At 45.8% G+C, this 16,721-nt stretch overlaps 1 protein-coding gene across 4 annotated transcripts in view; it reads left to right on the top strand.

The window, feature by feature from the left end:
• The window catches only part of IL34 (interleukin 34), a 65,326-nt gene that overhangs the window by 7,114 nt on the left and 41,491 nt on the right, over positions 1-16,721 (top strand). Inside the window, exon 1 of one of the 4 annotated variants that reach the window (XM_036832456.1) lies at positions 14,963-15,515. The exons of the other annotated variants lie outside the window; for them this stretch is intronic. The gene's annotated coding sequence lies outside the window, so the exon portion shown is untranslated. Of the gene's footprint in view, positions 1-14,962; positions 15,516-16,721 lie in introns of those variants that run through there. 4 annotated transcript variants of the gene reach the window in all.

The raw sequence follows: 16,721 nt of genomic DNA, 5'->3' as shown, positions 1-16,721 counted from the left end.
CAAAGAGATGTGGACTTGCCATTGTGGACAGCTATTCAGAAAGGTCAGGCCCTGCTCTTCAAGCTTTCTGGGTGCCTGTTATCTGTCGTAGCCTGAGAATGTCCACATTCTGGCCCAGGACTCTTAACCACATCCAAGCCCCCATTTCTGACTTTATCTAGCACCCACAGGTCTCCTCAATCTTCCCTTGCCTACTGCCACATCTGCCTTTCCCTCTTTCCCAAGAGCTAGAACTTCCCTGCTTCTTTGTCTTCCTACTTTCTCAAATCATTAACATCTCTTCATAAGCACTTTTTAACCATCTTAATCATTTTTTAGTGTATAGTTCAAAGGTATTAAAGTACATTTACATGGTTACAAAACAGATCTCTACGACTTTTTCATATTGTAAAACTGAAACTGTACCCATTAAACAATAACTCCCCCTTTCTCCCTCCAGACAGTCCCTGGCAACCACCGTTCTACTTTGTTTCTACGAATTTGACTACTCTTAGGTACCTCACATAAATGGAATCATACAGTATTTGTCTTTCTGTATCTGGCTTATTTCACTTAGCATAATGTCCTCAAGGCTTATCTGTGTTGTAGCATGCATCAGAATTCCCTTTTTAAGGCTGAATAATATTCCCTTGTATATATACCACATTTTGTTTATCCATTTATCTGCCAATGTTCATGTTTTAGCTGTTGTGACTAGTGCTGCTATGAACATGGGTATACAAATATCTCTTTAAGACCCTGCTTTCAATTCTTTGAGGTATATACCTGGAAATGGAATTGCTGTATCGTATGGTAATTCTGTTTTTAACTTTTAGGAACCTCCATACTATTTTTCATGGCAGTTGCAGCATTTTACAATCCTACCACAAGTGCACAAGTGTTCCAGTGTCTCCATATCATCGCCAACACTTGTTATTATCTGGGTTTTTGGTAGTGGTCATCTTAATGGGTGTGAGGTGATATCTCACTGTGGTTTTGATTTGTGTTTTTCTGGAGATTAGTGATGGTGAGCATCTTTTCATTTAGCTGTTGACCATTTGTATGTCTTCTTTGAAAAAATATCTACTCAAGTCTTTTGCCATTTTTTAATCAGCTTATTTGATTTTTTTGTTGTTGAGTTGTAGGAGTTCTTTATATATTCTGGATATTAACTCCATATCATATTTGCAAACACTTTCTTCCATTCCCTAGGTTGCCTTTTCACTGTGTTGCTGTGTCCTTTGATGCACAAAAGTTTTCAGTTTTGATGTAGTTCCATTTGTCTATTTATGCTTTTGTTGCCTGTGCTTTTGATATCATATCTATGCAGTCATTGCAAATACAATGTCATGAAGCTTTTTACCTTTGTTTTCTTCTAGGAGTTTTATAGTTTTGGATCTTAAGCCTGTGTAAGCATTTAATAGCTTTATTGCTTTTATGATATGTGCTTATTATAAAAAATACCAACAATTCAGAAAAGCACAAGAAGAAGAGAAAATCTCAATCCCACTCCCCAAAGGTAACCACCCCCAATAATATTTTACTGGGCAACTCTTCAGACAGTGCCTTACTTCATCACTCCTCAAACTGTAACCTGCACATGAATCACCTGGGGATTTTGTTAAATTCTCATTACAAAGGCCTGGGGTGGGCCCAAGACTCCACAAGCTCTTAAGTGATTCTACTGCTATTGATCAGGAAACCATACTTGGAGGAGCAAAGGTCTGTAAGTATGCACGCACACAGCTCTATGTCCTATGGGATCATCTATACTTGACTTTCTTTTTTTTTTTTTTTTTACTATTTTTTAATTTATTTTATTTTTTTGGCTGTGTTGGGTCTTCGTTGCTGCACGTGGGCTTTCTCTAGTTGTGGTGAGCAGGGGCTACTCTTCACTGCGGTGTGTGGGCTTCTCATTGCGGTGGCTTCTCTTTGTTGTGGAGCATGGGCTCTAGGCGCATGGGCTTCAGTAGTTGTGGCACGTGAGCTCAGTAGTTGTGGCTTGCAGGCTCTAGAGTGCAGGCTCAGTAGTTGTGGTGCACGGGCTTAGTTGCTCCGCGGCATGTGGGATCTTCCCAGACCAGGGCTTGAACCCGTGTCCCCTGCATTGGCAGGCGGATTCTTAACCATTGCGCCACCAGGGAAGCCCTCCATCATTCTTTAGAGTGGCCACGTACTATCCCATTGCGTGGTCGGATGGTATTCAGCTAGTTCCTATGGAAGAAGTTCAGGTGCTACGAAGTTATCACTGTTATAAATAATGCATTCGCAAACATCGTTGTCACCATGTCTTTGTTTACCTGAAGGAATTACTGTTATGGTGTTTATTTGTCTTTCTAGGAATCAGACCAGAACTAACACATTCAAATGTATTAGTCCTCAGAGTCACCTGGGGGACTGGACACTTAATCTCAAGTCTCTGCCAGCCCACCAATGGTGAGGGGCGGAGCAGTGTGGGATAGAGGTGGGACAAGTGTGGGGTAAGTGGAAGATCACATGGGCCTGGGAGGAGGCAGGGGTGGCCAGCACTGTCGGTGCCCACTCTTCAGCCAGGCAGTGTGTGTCTGGTGCTCATTTAATGTCCACAGCTCCCTGCTAGGTTTGACTTAGTCTCCCCCGTTTTACAGATGAAGAAACTGAGGTGCAGGGAGGACTCCTAGCTTCCCACGGTCACTCAGGCGTGATGAGGCAGTGCAGAGGACACACCCGACCCTGCATAGGTTGCTGTCACCTCGTGTGCCCCGACTTGTCTCCCGAGAGGCCCTACCCTGCGCTCCAGCCTCTGCCGAGCCCCGGTCCCACCGGATTCAAGAGTCTGCGGGCTGCCCTGCGCTGCCAGGGCTGTCCCTGCTCTCGTGCAAGATAATCCAAGCAGCCACCAGCCCATCAGGCAGCTGTGGAGCGAGCCCCCGGCCCCTTCCCCGCTCCTGCCCTGAGAGCAGGGACCAACTAGAGGACACCTCCAGGCTGTCATCTCTGTGGGCCATGCAGGGTAAGGCCTTTGCTGAAACGATCCAGGGGCTGGGGTTAGTTTAGCACTCTGGGGCAGGGTGGGGGTATGTCCAAGGTCACCACCTCCTCCCTGGCCAGGGCTCCCTGGATGGAGCTCAGAGGATGTTGGAGGCTCCAGGGTGGTCACTGATCAGTTGGACTGCAGGGATTTGCCGGGATGGGAGCTGTTGAGAGCACTGGACAGGCTTAGACAGCCTGAGCTTGAATCCAAGCTCTGCCACATGCTGCCTGTGAGACCTTGGGCAAGTCAGGGCACCTCTCCAGTCTCACTTTCCTCAGCTGTAAAATAGGAGTAAGCATAGGCTCTCCCTGTACCCTCTCACACCTATTAGGATGGCTACTACGTAGAAACAAAACAAAATAACAAGCATTGGCTGGGATATTGAGAAATTGGAACTCTTGTGCACTGTTGGTGGGATTGTAAAATGGTACAATCCATTTCCATGATACTGTGGAAAACAGTTTGGCAATTCCTAAAATAATTAAAACTAGAACTACCATATGACCCAGCGGTCCCACTTCTGGGTGTACACCCAAAAGAATTAAAAGTGGGGTCTCAAAGAGATATTAGTACACCCATGTTTGTAGCAGCATTATTTGCAATAGACAGAAGGGTAGAAGCAACTAAAGTGTCCAGTGACAGATGAATGGATAAACAATATGTATATGTGTATGTATACACACACACACACACTCTGGAATATTATCCAGACTTAAACAGGAAGGAAATTTGATGCATGCTACGACATGGATGAATCTTGAGGACTTTATGCTAGGCGAAATAAGCCAGACACAGAAAGACAAATTCTGTATGATCCCACTTATGTACGGTACCTAAGAGTAGTCAGATTGTAGAAATGGAAAGTAGAATGGTGGTTGCCAGGAGCCGGGGGGAGGAGGGAATGGGGGAGTTATTGTTCAATGGATTTAGAGTTTCAATTTCACAAGATGAAAATATTTCTGGAGATAGATGGTGGTGATGGTTGCACAACAATGTAAATGTACTTAATACCACTGACATGTACACTTAGAAATGGTTAAGATTTTACGTTATATGTATATCACTACAATTTTAAAACTTGGAGGAAAAAGTAGTATATGCCTCACAGGGGTTTTGTAAGAGTTGAGTGAGGCAAGTGAATGTGAACTATTATTAATGTCAGATCTGGGAACATCCAAGACTTTTTTTGCCTCATGGACCCAGGCATTGGAGGAGATTTGTGTATTCCTGTGGGGAACAGTTGCGCCATTCTGCATGATATGCTCAGGATGGGGTTCAGGGGAGACTTCTGGAGGAATGACAGGCCCTGCTCAGAGGGTTCCTAGCATTTGTGGGATGGGTAGATTCCAGACATTGGAAAGTCCCTGGCAAAAAATCACTTCCACTAAGGAGCAGTTTGCAGGGAGGAGATTTTAGCTCCGCCTAGAGGACTTGTGACCAGAGCTGTCCGAATGTGGAACAGGCTGCCTCATGGAGTGGTGAGCTCCCCGTTAGAGGAGGCATGTGAGGAGAGGCTGGGCAAGCTGTAGAGGAGACTCCTGCATGGAGTAGGGGGGGAGTCAGAGGGTTTCCTAGGCTCTGCGCCTCTCTAATGTGATCCAGTCCAGGCAAAGTTATATGTAACAGGCCTGTGTAAAGGTGGGACCCAAGTAAGAGGGAGGGGGCAGGCAGGTGAGAAGGCTTGCTGCCAGCCTTCCCCTAAACAACAGTAATAATAGTTGCTGCCATTTATTCTGGGTACACACTGTTAAATGCTAAACCGGCTTGATCTCAGATCCTCACCACAACCCTGTATGGTGGTTGCTACAGTCATCCCCATTTTACTCCTGGGAACTGAGGCCCAGGGGTTAAATCTCCTGCCCAAGGTCAGCCAGTAGGCAGTGAGCTGGAATTTGAAACCAGGAGGTCTGGTGCTAGCCCTCGCTGTTGTGTGGAAGTCTCCAAATCTGCCTCCGCAAGCTGACTACTCCCTGCCACCCTGCCCCTGGCCGATAGTTCCTGCCTGGGTCCTGACACTCTCACAGGTAGGGATTTAGCAGCTGCCACCTCCCCCTGTGAGTCCTTGCTGCCCCCCTCACTCTGGCTGGTTCCTCTGCGGAGCCAGACCCCACCTGCTTGGGTCTCCAGGGTTCAAGGATAACACTGTGCAGACAACACTGGCCTTATTGGGAGCCAGGCTCCTTGTCACTCAATGTCCCCCTTCTCCTCCTGTTAAACAGGACGCTCCTTGACAACTCTCTTCAGGGCTCCAAGTCTTTCCCATAGCTGTTGAGTTCATTCTGCCTTTTTTGCAACTGTGTTTTTTCCAGCCCAGCTCTCTGGGTGCCAAGACCTTGTCCACAGGATTCAATTTGTCCAAGTTCCCAGGCTAGCACCCGCAAGTCAATAAATGCTATCCCTAATGGTGGCAATACGGTGGCCTCCTCTGTCTTTGGAATTACAGAGGAAGCCCTGGCAGGGACGGCGATTGAGCCAGAATGACCCAGTTAGTGGGGATGCCATTCACACCTTATGAAGATGCAGGGAGCTACCGTTTAAAGACATCTCCATGCCAGGTAGGGTGCTAAGCTCTGTGCGGGCACTATCTCACCAAATTCACACAGAGCCCAGGAGGTGAAGAACTGCAATTTTCCCATATTACAGATGAGGCAACTGAGGCTTGGAGAGGTTAAGTCACGTGTTCAGAAGCTCGGATCTTTCTCTCTCCCCATTGCTGCCTTGGAGGCTTTGCATTGGTAGCTGATCCGATAGCAGTAATATTAGTGCCACTTGCTGCTTGGTGGAGAAGTCATACATTTAAGATTGCTCTCCTCCTCCCTCCTGGTACCCTCACTGCCACCCTGGGAGTGGGCCTGGGTAGTGGTATTTTGTCGATGAAGAAGGTGATTAGGGGCTTCCCACGGTCCCATAGTGGAAGGGGTACACCGGAGCAGGGTGGTGATCCTTCTGGCCCCCCTTGCTCTGCAGGCCCCTTCCCACCTCCACTGCACTGGGTCTCAGGCTATGTAGCCCTCCTGCTTGTCTCTTTGGAGGGTCTGTCCCAGGCCCCAGTGAAGCGGTTCTGCATAGAGCCGGCAGACCAGCTGGCCCAGCAGAGGCTGGGCTGGGGCCAGGTGCTTTCCAGCATCTTCCTGCAGCTGGGAAACCTTTCTTGGATGACATCTCTGCAGAGGGTGCCTCCTGGTCCTACTTGCCCTGATTCCCTTCCCAGTCAAGAGAAGACCACTCTTCTCCCTGTCCATGGAAATCACATAGGCAACATAATTTTTGACTGTCAGGCTGCAGCAACGGAGTTCTGGAACCTGTAAGCCTATAAGGCGTGACTGTTAACCCCAGAGGAGGAAGCTGAGGCTGGTTCAGAATCTGGGACTTAAACCCTGGGCTGTCTGCTGGCAAAGCCCATAACATTGACTGAATAATTTTTATTTTATAATTTTTAAGCTTTTAAAAAGTAATTAGTGGGGTTTTTTTTAGGACAGTTTATCAATAGATTTATAGAAAGATTGAGGAGAAAGTATAAAGAGCTCCATATGGCCACCCTACCCCAGTCACACAGTGCCCCTTGTTATTAACATGTGTTATTAGTGTGGTAAGTTTGTCACAATTGATGAATCAATATTAATACATTATTATTAGTATATTAAAACATTATTAAAGTTCATAGTCTACATTGGGGTTCACTCTTGGTGTTGTACATTTATGGATTTTGACAAATGTATAATGAAATTGTGACAATGTCAGAATAGTTTCACTGCCCTACAAATCCTCTGTGCTACACCTGTTCATCCCTCTCTCCCTGCATCCTCTGACAACCACCAATCTTTCTGCCATCTCTGTAGTTTAGCCTTTTCCAAAATGTCATACAGTTGGAATCACACAGTATGTAGCCTTTCCAGATTGGTTTCTTATACTTAGAAATATGCATTTCCAGTTCCTTCATATCTTTTTGTGGCTCGATAGCTCATTTCTTTTCAGTGCCTAATAATGTCCCATTGTATGGATGTACTATAGTTTATTCACTTATTAAGGGATATTTTGGTTGCTTCCAGCTTTTGGTGCTTATTAGTAAAGCTGCTATAAACATATGTGTGCAGGTTTTTATGTGGACATAACTCTTCAACTCAGTTGGGTAAAAAGAGCATTACCACTGGATCATATGGTAAGGCTATGTTTAACTTGTAAGAAACCACCAAACTGTCTTCCAAAGTGGCTGTACCATTTTGCATTTCCACCAACAATCAATGAGTGTTCCTGTTGCTCTACTTCTTGTCAGCATTTAGTAGTGTAAGTTTCTTGGATTTTAGCCACAAAGTAATAGGTGTATAGTGCTATCTCATTGTTGTTTTAAATGTAATTCCCTAGTGACATATGTTGTTGAGCATCTTTTCATATGCTTATTTGCCATCCATATATCTTTTTGGTGAGGTGTCTGTTCAGATTTGTTGTCCACTTTTTAATTGGGTTCTTTTATTTTTTCTTGTTGAGTTTGAAGAGTTTTTTTGTATATTTTGGATACAAGTCCTTTATCAGGTCTTTCGTAAATATTTTCTCTTCATTTTCTTAGCTGTGTCTTTTGCAGAGCAGAAGTTTTAAATTTTAATAAAGTCTAACTTATTAATGTTTCCTTTTATGGATCGTGCTTTTAATGTACATAATAACTCATTACCAAACCCAAGGTCACCTGGATTTTCTCCTATGTTATATTCTAGAAGTTTTATTCTTTTGCATTTTACATTTAGGTCTAATATCCATTTTGAATTAATTTTTGTAAAAGGTATAAGGTCTGTGCCTAGGTTCTCTTTTTTTTTTTGGTAGGTGGATGTCCACTCGTTCCAGTACCATTTGTTGAAAGGACTATCCTTTCTCCATTGAATTGTCTTTGCTCCTTTGTCAAAGATTAGTTACTTATATTTATGTGGGTCTACTTCTGGGCTCTCTATTCTGTTCCATGGATCTATTTGTCTATTCTTTTGCCAGTACCACACTGTCTTGTTTACTGTAGCTTTATATAAGTCTTGAAGTCAGGTCGTGTGTGTCCTCCAAATTTGTTCTTCAATATTGTGTTGGCCATTCTGGGTCTTTTACCTCTCCATATAAACTTTAGAATCAGTTTGTAGATATCCACAAAATAACTCGCTGGGATTTTGATTGAGATGACATTGAATCTATAGCTCAAGTTGGGGAGGACAAACATCTTAACAATATTGAGTCTTCTTATCCATGAACATGGACTATCTCTTGATTTATTTAGGTCTTCCTTGATTTCTTTCATCACAGCTTTATAGTTTTGATCATGTAGATCTTCAGCATATTTTGTTAGGTTTATATCAAAGTATTTCATTTTGGGGGTGCTAATGTAAACGGTGTTGTGTTTTTATTTATTTATTTTATTTAATTTTTTGGCTGTGTTGGGTCTTCATTGCTGCACGCGGGCTTTCTCTAGTTGTGGCAAGCGGGGGCTACTCTTCGTTGCGGTGCATGGGATTCTCATTGCGGCAGCTTCTATTGTTGTGGAGCATGGGCTCTAGGCACGTGGACTTCAGTAGTTGCAGCACGTGGGCTCAGTAGTTGTGGCTTGCGGGCTCTAGAGCGCAGGCTCAGTAGTTGTGGCGCACGGGCTTAGTTGCTCTGCGGCATGTGGGATCCTCCCTGACCAGGGCACGAACCCGTGTCCTCTGCATTGGCAGGCAGATTCCCAACCACTGTGCCACCGGGGAAGCCCGGTGGTGTGTTTTTAATTTCAAGTAGATAATGTATGTGCACAGTAAAAAAAAAAAAAAAATCAGGGACTTCTCTGGAGGTCCAGTGGTTAAGATTCCATGCTTCCACTGCAGGGGGCATGGATTTGATCCCTGGTCAGGGAACTAAGATCCCACGTGACGCACGATGCAGCTGGAAAAAAAAGAAAAAATCAAAAGATACGATTGATTTACAGTGAAAAGTAGCTTCCTCTCCATATCCCATTCCTTAGGACTCTGTTTTCATCTGTCCAAATACAATCACTGATACTAGGTTCTGTGGGTCCTTCTAGAGATTGACATACATACTCAAGCTCGTATTTATATTTATTATTCATTTGACAAACATCCATGAGCATTTACGATGGGCCAGGCACAGGAGATGGGGCAGAGAACAAAAGGAAGTCCTGCTCTCATGGAGCTTACATTTGTTGCAGTTGGCATCACCAACTAGATCTCCAGTCCTCACAAGAACTCTGCCCGGCAGGTATTATCCCTGTGGGAAGGGCTCAGGATTGAAGGAGGACTCTCTGGGGCCAACCAAATTCTCCAAGAGCTCAAGCAGAGAGGCTGGTCCTGCCAAGAGCTAGGGGCAAGGCTGCTCAAGGCCAGAAGAAGCAGGTTCTTGAAGGGAGGGCTTCTTGCTAAGGCAAATGGGTGGAGATGAGGAAGAGGTGAGGAGGCAGCTAAAGGAGGCTGCCAGCCCGGTCTGGAGCCAGATTCATATCAGAGTAATGACTTGGAAGCCCTCCTATTCCCAGATGGCTGCATTTTAATTCCTTAGTTTTGTTTCCTCTCGGTTTCTTCTTAGACACATTCTTCTGGGGTCGAGTCTAACCTTGTCTGGCTGACCTCAGGAGGAAAGGGATTTATCTATACTGTGAGTAACCCTGCCAGGGGAGTGATCAGGGTGTCCCCAGAGGTGTAGAGGGAACTGTGGTCATGAGAGGTTATGATTAAGAGCCGGGGAGAGGCAGTCAGCTGCTGGGATCAAGATGTCTGAGTGGCAGATGTGGGCCCAAGTTGGCTTTCCCGCCTGGGTCTCACTCCCAGGCTGGAGGTGACACTCTTAGACGTGGCACTGGGCTCTCTGGCATCCCATTTCCCACGTCTGCCTCAGACACTGGAGCCAAGCCCTGCAGCCACATATATGGCACCCTCTACCCATCCCCCAGCCCAGCTAAAATTATTTGTGTCCATTTGCAATGAGGGTGGAGCTGTTCTTATCTGTATGTGTCATACATGTAGTAATAATAGTTCACCACTGACCAGGCTGAGGGCCAGTAACTGCAAATTTCATTCGCATTTTATAGATGAGGAAGCCGGAGCTCTGAAGCCAAATAACACTGCATTGCCTCCAGAGGGTCCCAGCACCCAGGGCGGCAGCACACACAGTTGGGGTACTTCTCCCCAGCTTGACACGTTTGTAAGTGCCTCACTCAGGCAGCTCAGGTGGTGCCTGATGTTGACCCTCCTGGCTGAGCTGAGCCTTTTTCTCTCTCTTAGATTCTTGGCTGGTTCTCTGGCTCCCACCTTCCCAAGTGGCACTGCTTTGGGCCATTTCTGATTATTTCCTAGGCGTCTACCTCTTAAAGTGGAGTTACCCCCTCACAGGGTTTAACTAGTTTTATGGTTCTTGTTACAAATCGCCGGGTAGGACCAATCCAGAAAGACTGGAGTATTTTATCAATGAGCATGTCTCAGACATATGTGTCTCTTACCAAATACATCTCTTTAATTCCTAGAGGCAGAATGGATTTACTTATATGGTGATTTACACTCTGTACAAATGTAAGCAATGTGCTCTTGAGCCCCTGCATCTGTTAGGTGTTACCAATTTTACTGAGGAGAGAATGATTCTTCATATAGCTGTACCTCCTGGGAATATACCAGGCAAATGCCTGGGTGGCTCCGGCCCTGAAGGGACAATTCTGTAAAGGGTCTAGGACTCCTTTCCATCTAGGCATGGCTCAAACCGCCTGGAAGGACTGTCCCCCAGGCCCTGCCAGGCACATGAACATCCAGTAGAGACTCTTTAGAGGTCACCTTCCTTCACTGCAGGGCTTGGAGGAATGGTTGTTGTCCTGGCCTCCAGCTCCGGCCTCCAGCTCATCTTGCCCATCACTGTTCCCTGAGTGAGTGTGTTCACCAGGTCATTCCCCTGCTCACAACCTGTACTGGCTCCCTGCTGCCTGACACTCAAGAGCTGCTTGGCTTTCAAGGCCTTCTGTAGTCCTGTGTTGGCCTGCCTGACCAAAGTAGACTCCCATGACACCCTGATGCTGCTTCTCGGCTCCAAGACAAAGGACCTTCTCTGCTGTCCCGAGCATTTGCCATGTGGGCCTCATCTCCACGCTTTGTTCACTTTCTCCCCACTTCTCCCTCCTCAGTGTCTTCTCTTGTCCCCATTTTCCATCCTTCATCCTCTAGTTTAAGTCTCCTTCTCCTTGCCATGAAGCCTACTTTGATCACTTTGGCCAACTTTGATCCATCCCTGCTTCAAACACTTATTAAATTTATCGTCCATAAAGACTAGCCTTGAACCATTCTGTATATGTTCTCTCAGCCTGCCTCCAAGACCGCCAACTAGCCTGTGATTTCCATAAGGGCAGAAAACTGAATGCCTGAGAGTCTAAGATGGTTCTGGGCATACTGCCTGCTTACTAGCCATTAATAGCGAGACACTGTATATGGAAACATTCTGTAACTCTCAGACAAGGCACCAAGTGCACAATAGGGCTCTTAGTGTTACCATATTCCACTGATTCACACCTTTCCCCCACTCCCCACATTTTAACATCTCTGAAATCAGGATCAATGGCAAATCACAATTTAACTGATAGGTTTTTCCTCCTCTTTCTCAGTGTCATGTAAAATATTGGTGCATTTTACAATCCATTGTGCATTAGACTTGATGAAATAAGGCGTTACTGGTTGATGAGAGAATCTGCTGATAGCTGTTTCTGGATTGGACCTGGGAAAAAGCATTTGGGAGAAATGAGGGAATTCTGGGAAAGATGAAGGGACACAGGGTGAGGAGAGGATGCTGGGAAAAGTGGAGGATGCTGGGGGAGATGAGGGATGCTGGGAGAAGTGGGGAATGCTAGAAAAGGACGGGAGGGTACCCTATTGGGCCCAGAAGCTTCCTGAATCATTCTGAATTGATTCAGCTATTCCTTCCATATTCCTGTCCTCTGTGCATATGCTACTTCAGAGGCTGATTCACAGAGGCAACCTCTGGGTCCTGTCTCTGAAGTTGCAGGGTGCTCAGGTTACCCCTCCAGCTCCATATTCTTTTGGGCTTCATCCCATATGCTGGGCCTTCCTGGGCCTCACAGTCAGGCTCTTCCAGCTGCATAAAGCTGCTGGGTGGGGGAATGTGGTCTCCTTTTGCCTTCAGACTGCCCTCTAATGTAGAGCTATCAGCAAGGGCTTTGGGGTCAGACATATTTAGATTTAATGCTTGCTGTCCCATTTGCTAGCTGTGTGATTTTTGGCAACTTGTAGACCTTTCTGAGCTTTGCTTTCCTCATCTTTAAAATGAGGGTGAGGGAATTCCCTGGTGGTCCAGTGGTTAGGACTCTGTGCTTTCACTGCCGAGGGGGCAGGTCAGGGAACTAAGATCCTGCAAGCCACGTGGCACGGCCAAAAAAAATAAAAATAAAAATTAAAAATGAATAAATAAAATGAGGGCTAGAATTTCTAATTCTGGTACTGATGTGTGTGTTGTGGGGGGGGATTAAATGACGTAAAGTGATTAACATTAGCAATTATTATGATGATGATGACGATCGTCATTGTTCCTTTAGTCCTTTTATTCAAGCTTAGGTAGCCCCAGCTTCTCATGGACACTGCCTACATTGTCAACCCAGATTTTATGGGCCCCAAACATCCCTGAAGCAGAGGCAGCACCACCTCCGTGGCCATCCCCAGCCGTGACTGGGAGCTCTGGCTCTTTTTCCGTCACTCTACTAGTTTTCACTGAGCACCTCCTGTGTGTCCACTGGGGGCTGTGCCGGCTGAACACCAGAGCTCTAGTTTCATTGGAAAAATAAGGCAAAATTCCGGTTATGGCTAAAAACCAGTACAAAGAAAAAGAAATGTAAGTGAGGTTCCTTTTCAACAGAATGGAAGGTTTGATAGTTTTTCGGGGAAACTCTACAAAAACATCCAGAAACTTAGGATATAAAACAATCAGCATTTTTTTAAGCATAGCTGAGCTGCATGGGAATAAGGATAGCCCTGGGCAAGACAGTAAAGGAAGTTGGGAGGGAGTGAGGCTGCTTTGCCTTCCCTGAGGGCCCTTCACTGGTCTGGATATCCAGGGAAGTAGATTTGAATAGCCATAGGGACTAGAGCCAAAGTTTTGAGCCCACATGAAGCAGGGAGGTAGAAATGAGACCCCCACATACAGCTGAGACCCTTAAGGGTTTAAGCTTCTTTTAAGTGAAGTTAGGCCAGAAAAAATTCAACCTCTGGAAGAGGCAGAGAAGGAAGATTTTCTAACCTGGCCTGGGTCTGGTTTGAGAAGGGGAAGACCTCCTCTGAGAAATGTATAATCACACATCTGCCCTCTTTTGGATTTGGGATCAAATTTACACTGCTCATGTGATCCTAGAGTCTCCAGGCCAGGAAGTGATCATAAAAGCTACTCCTGGCTGGAAAATTCATAGAGAAAGAAAGTAGAATGGTTGCCAGGACCTGAGGGGAGGGGGATATAGGGAGTTGTTTAATGAATATAGAGTTTCCATTTTGCAACATGAAGAGTCCTGGAGACTGACTGTACAACAACATGAAAATATTTAGCACTCCTGAACTGTATACTTAAAAATGGCTGAGACAGTAAATTTTATGTTATGTATATTTTACCACAATTTAAAAAACACACACACAAAAAACAAAAACAAAAAAACCCAAAAAACTACTCCTACCTGGTACTCCTTGGAACACCTGGAAGAAGCAAAAGCAAAACCTTCAACCCAGCCTGGTCAGGCTGCCCACAGGATGCCTGTCAAACTTGAACAAACGGTCCAAATTAGAAATGCACGAGGAAGCCAGCCACCATGAGGGAGTCAGCAGCAAGATCAGGAAAGAAAGCAAGAGAATCAAACTTATGGTTACCCAAGGGGAAATGTGGGGGGAAGTGATAAATTAGGAGATTGGGATTAACATATACACACTACTATATATAAAATAGATAACTAATAAGAACCTACTGCATAGCACAGGGAACTCTACTCAATATTCTGTAATAGCCTATATGGGAAAAGAATCTGAAAAAGAATGGATATATATATGTATAACTGATTCACTTTTCTGTACATCTGAAACTAACACAACACTGTAAGTCAACTACACTCCAATAAAAATTAAAAAACAGCAAAAACAAACAAAATCAAGGTGTTGGCAGGGTTGGCATCTTCTAAGGGCTGGGTCTGTTCCAGGCCTCTCTCATTGGCTTGTAGTTGTTCTTCTTTTTCCCATTTCTCTTCATAAAGTCTTTCCTCTGCATCTGCCTCTGTGTCCAATTTCTCCTTTTCAGAAAGATATTAGTCATACTGGGTTAGGGCTCACCCTTACCACCTCATTTTAACTTACCTCTGTAAAGACCCTGAAACCATGGTTAAATCCACTTCACCTGCCTTCACTAATCAAGGTTATTTTAAGATTTGCAGGTCCTCCAAGAGGCATGTAGCCTAAACAATAAGATGTTTGCCCGAGTTGTTTTCTAGGAACTTGGAGTCAGCTGCGTCTAGATCAAGCTGAGTTGGTTAAGGACTGGCTAGGACCACCCACCCTCCAGCTGGGCATGTGCAGTGTCCCCTCAGTGACCTCTTGAACATGCAGAGCTTAGGCCTGCGCAGAACCATGCACCTTTCTCCAATCACCTTTCCCCACGCTCTCCTGTGCCTCAAACTGTCCTGCTTTGTTATTTGTTATCCCATCAATACCCCAAGCCCCTTGCCTTCGTGGACTTGAGGTTTGTTCTCCTGATTCCTCGCTGGGCTGCCTTGCAAATAAACCCTCTCTTTGCTGCAAAGAAAAATAAATAAATAAATAAATGTCCCTGGATGTTTACTGTCAAACAAACAAACACCACACCACCACCACCACCAGAACTGGAAACAAAGTAGAAGTCCCTCAGTCAGGGAATATTATGCAGCCATTAAAAGGTTTGGATCCTAAGATCCTGAAAGAGACACGTGGCACAGCCAAAAAAACAAAAAAAGCAAAAAAAAAAGATTTGGAGGGATTTTCCTGAAGAATTTTACTATTGAGTGAGAAAAGTAAGAAATAGAGACAGGTACTATTATGATCCCCTTTTTGCAAAGAAACTCCAAATAAAGCCAAACTTGACCCCAAACCCCACGCTTGTATTCGGTGTATTTCTGTATAGATACATGAGCATGAAGAAGGTGGTGAAGGCTTCCCATCAGGGCTGCAGGTGAAGGAAGAGAAGAAGGAAAAAAAGAGAGATTTTGGTGCAACTGAAAATATCTACAATACTCAACCTTCAGCCTCTCTGCTCTGATCCTGTTTATGGAGTAGGATAACTGATTGTGTGTTTGTATCCGCAGGATAAAAAAATTAGAATACTGACTTGCAGATATGCCCACTGTGAAGTGGGGGAGAAAACAAGTTATATGGATCTGGCGATTCCATTTTATTCATACAAACAAGCATACCTCTTCCCTATGTATATATGTGCTCATGTGTTGGTGTGAGCAAGGAGAAAGGTGTGGAAGGACAGGTGTTGGCAACTGATGTAAAGCCGGACACGTGAGGTAAAGTTGGGGCATGTTACGTGCACCTGACATTTTATCTCCTACAGTTTTGGACGCTAGCAGTCTGAAATCAAGGGCCATGCTCGCTCTGAAGGCTGGATTCCTCCTTGTCTCTTCCTAGGTTCACTCCTGTGTTTGGGTTTGAGGCCCACTGTGGGAAAGGTGGGGGGAGGGTAGGAGGAGAATGGAGGGCTGCTGGTAGAACCTGAGGCTGCCCACCGCGTGCTCCCTGTTGAGGAGAGATGGACCCGACTCCCAGTCTATGGGCCACCGACTCTGGTAACAGACATTTCCAGAAGTTCTTGAGGAACCCTCCTTACTCAGGCTGGGTCCCCTTGTGAGGGACCTTGAGTGGCTTCTCATCATGTGTTAGAAAGGTTTTGAAGGCCCGCCCCTTCCCAGCCTCCCGTCCTCTCTGTGCCTCCCTCTCTCTCACCCACCTGCTCTGTGACCAGGCCTCCCCATCAGTGTCAGCTGCTCCAGGCTAGGCTTGTAGCTTTTTGTCTTTGTGTGCCAACCCCTGGCACACGGGAGAGGCTCAGGTCACAAGCGCATGTAGAACAGACTTTAACTCTGACTCATTTAACAAGTTTCACGTTCTCATACAGGTGGCATGGGCAAGAGTAGGGGTCGTGGTGGAACCAGGGAGGGTCCTGGGTCAGACTGGTGTGTGTGATGAGAGGGGAGGCTGGCGACTCTACCCTGGCCCCAGACCTCCCCGTTCCAAGTGGCTTGGGGACAGGGGGCTGCGTCTGATTCCCCTTTAGCTGCAATATATGCATGTTAGAAAAGACAGACCAGGCCCCCACTGCGGGCCTCCCTGCATTAATTAGTTAACACGGTGATTGAATTCGCCTCATGATAGGCACTAAGCTAGGGATTCAGTGGGGCTTATGTTCTGGTGGGGATGGGGGGGGGGATGGATGCGAAACTACTAATGCATGTTTAATTACAATTGCAGTAGCTGTTATAAAACACAGGCCCCATTGCTCTTGGAAGGTGTAACAGAGCAAGTTTGATGATGAGCCAGAACAGAGCCCGTGTGCCAGGGCCTGTGTCCCTGCCAGCAGCCTTGTTAGAGCAGGGCTTGAACCCAACCTCAACAAGTGTGAGGCCAAACATTTGCGGGAAGTTGGGCCTTGTGTGACCAAGACGCTCCCCACAGTGGGGACCTCTGCAAACATCCCCATTTCCCCTCCACCACTC

Source organism: Balaenoptera musculus, chromosome 19 (genome assembly GCF_009873245.2).
Source record: "Balaenoptera musculus isolate JJ_BM4_2016_0621 chromosome 19, mBalMus1.pri.v3, whole genome shotgun sequence".
Classification (NCBI taxonomy): domain Eukaryota; kingdom Metazoa; phylum Chordata; class Mammalia; order Artiodactyla; family Balaenopteridae; genus Balaenoptera; species Balaenoptera musculus.
The sequence above is the reverse complement of the archived record's forward strand: the minus strand, read 5'-3'. Positions and strand labels throughout refer to the sequence as shown.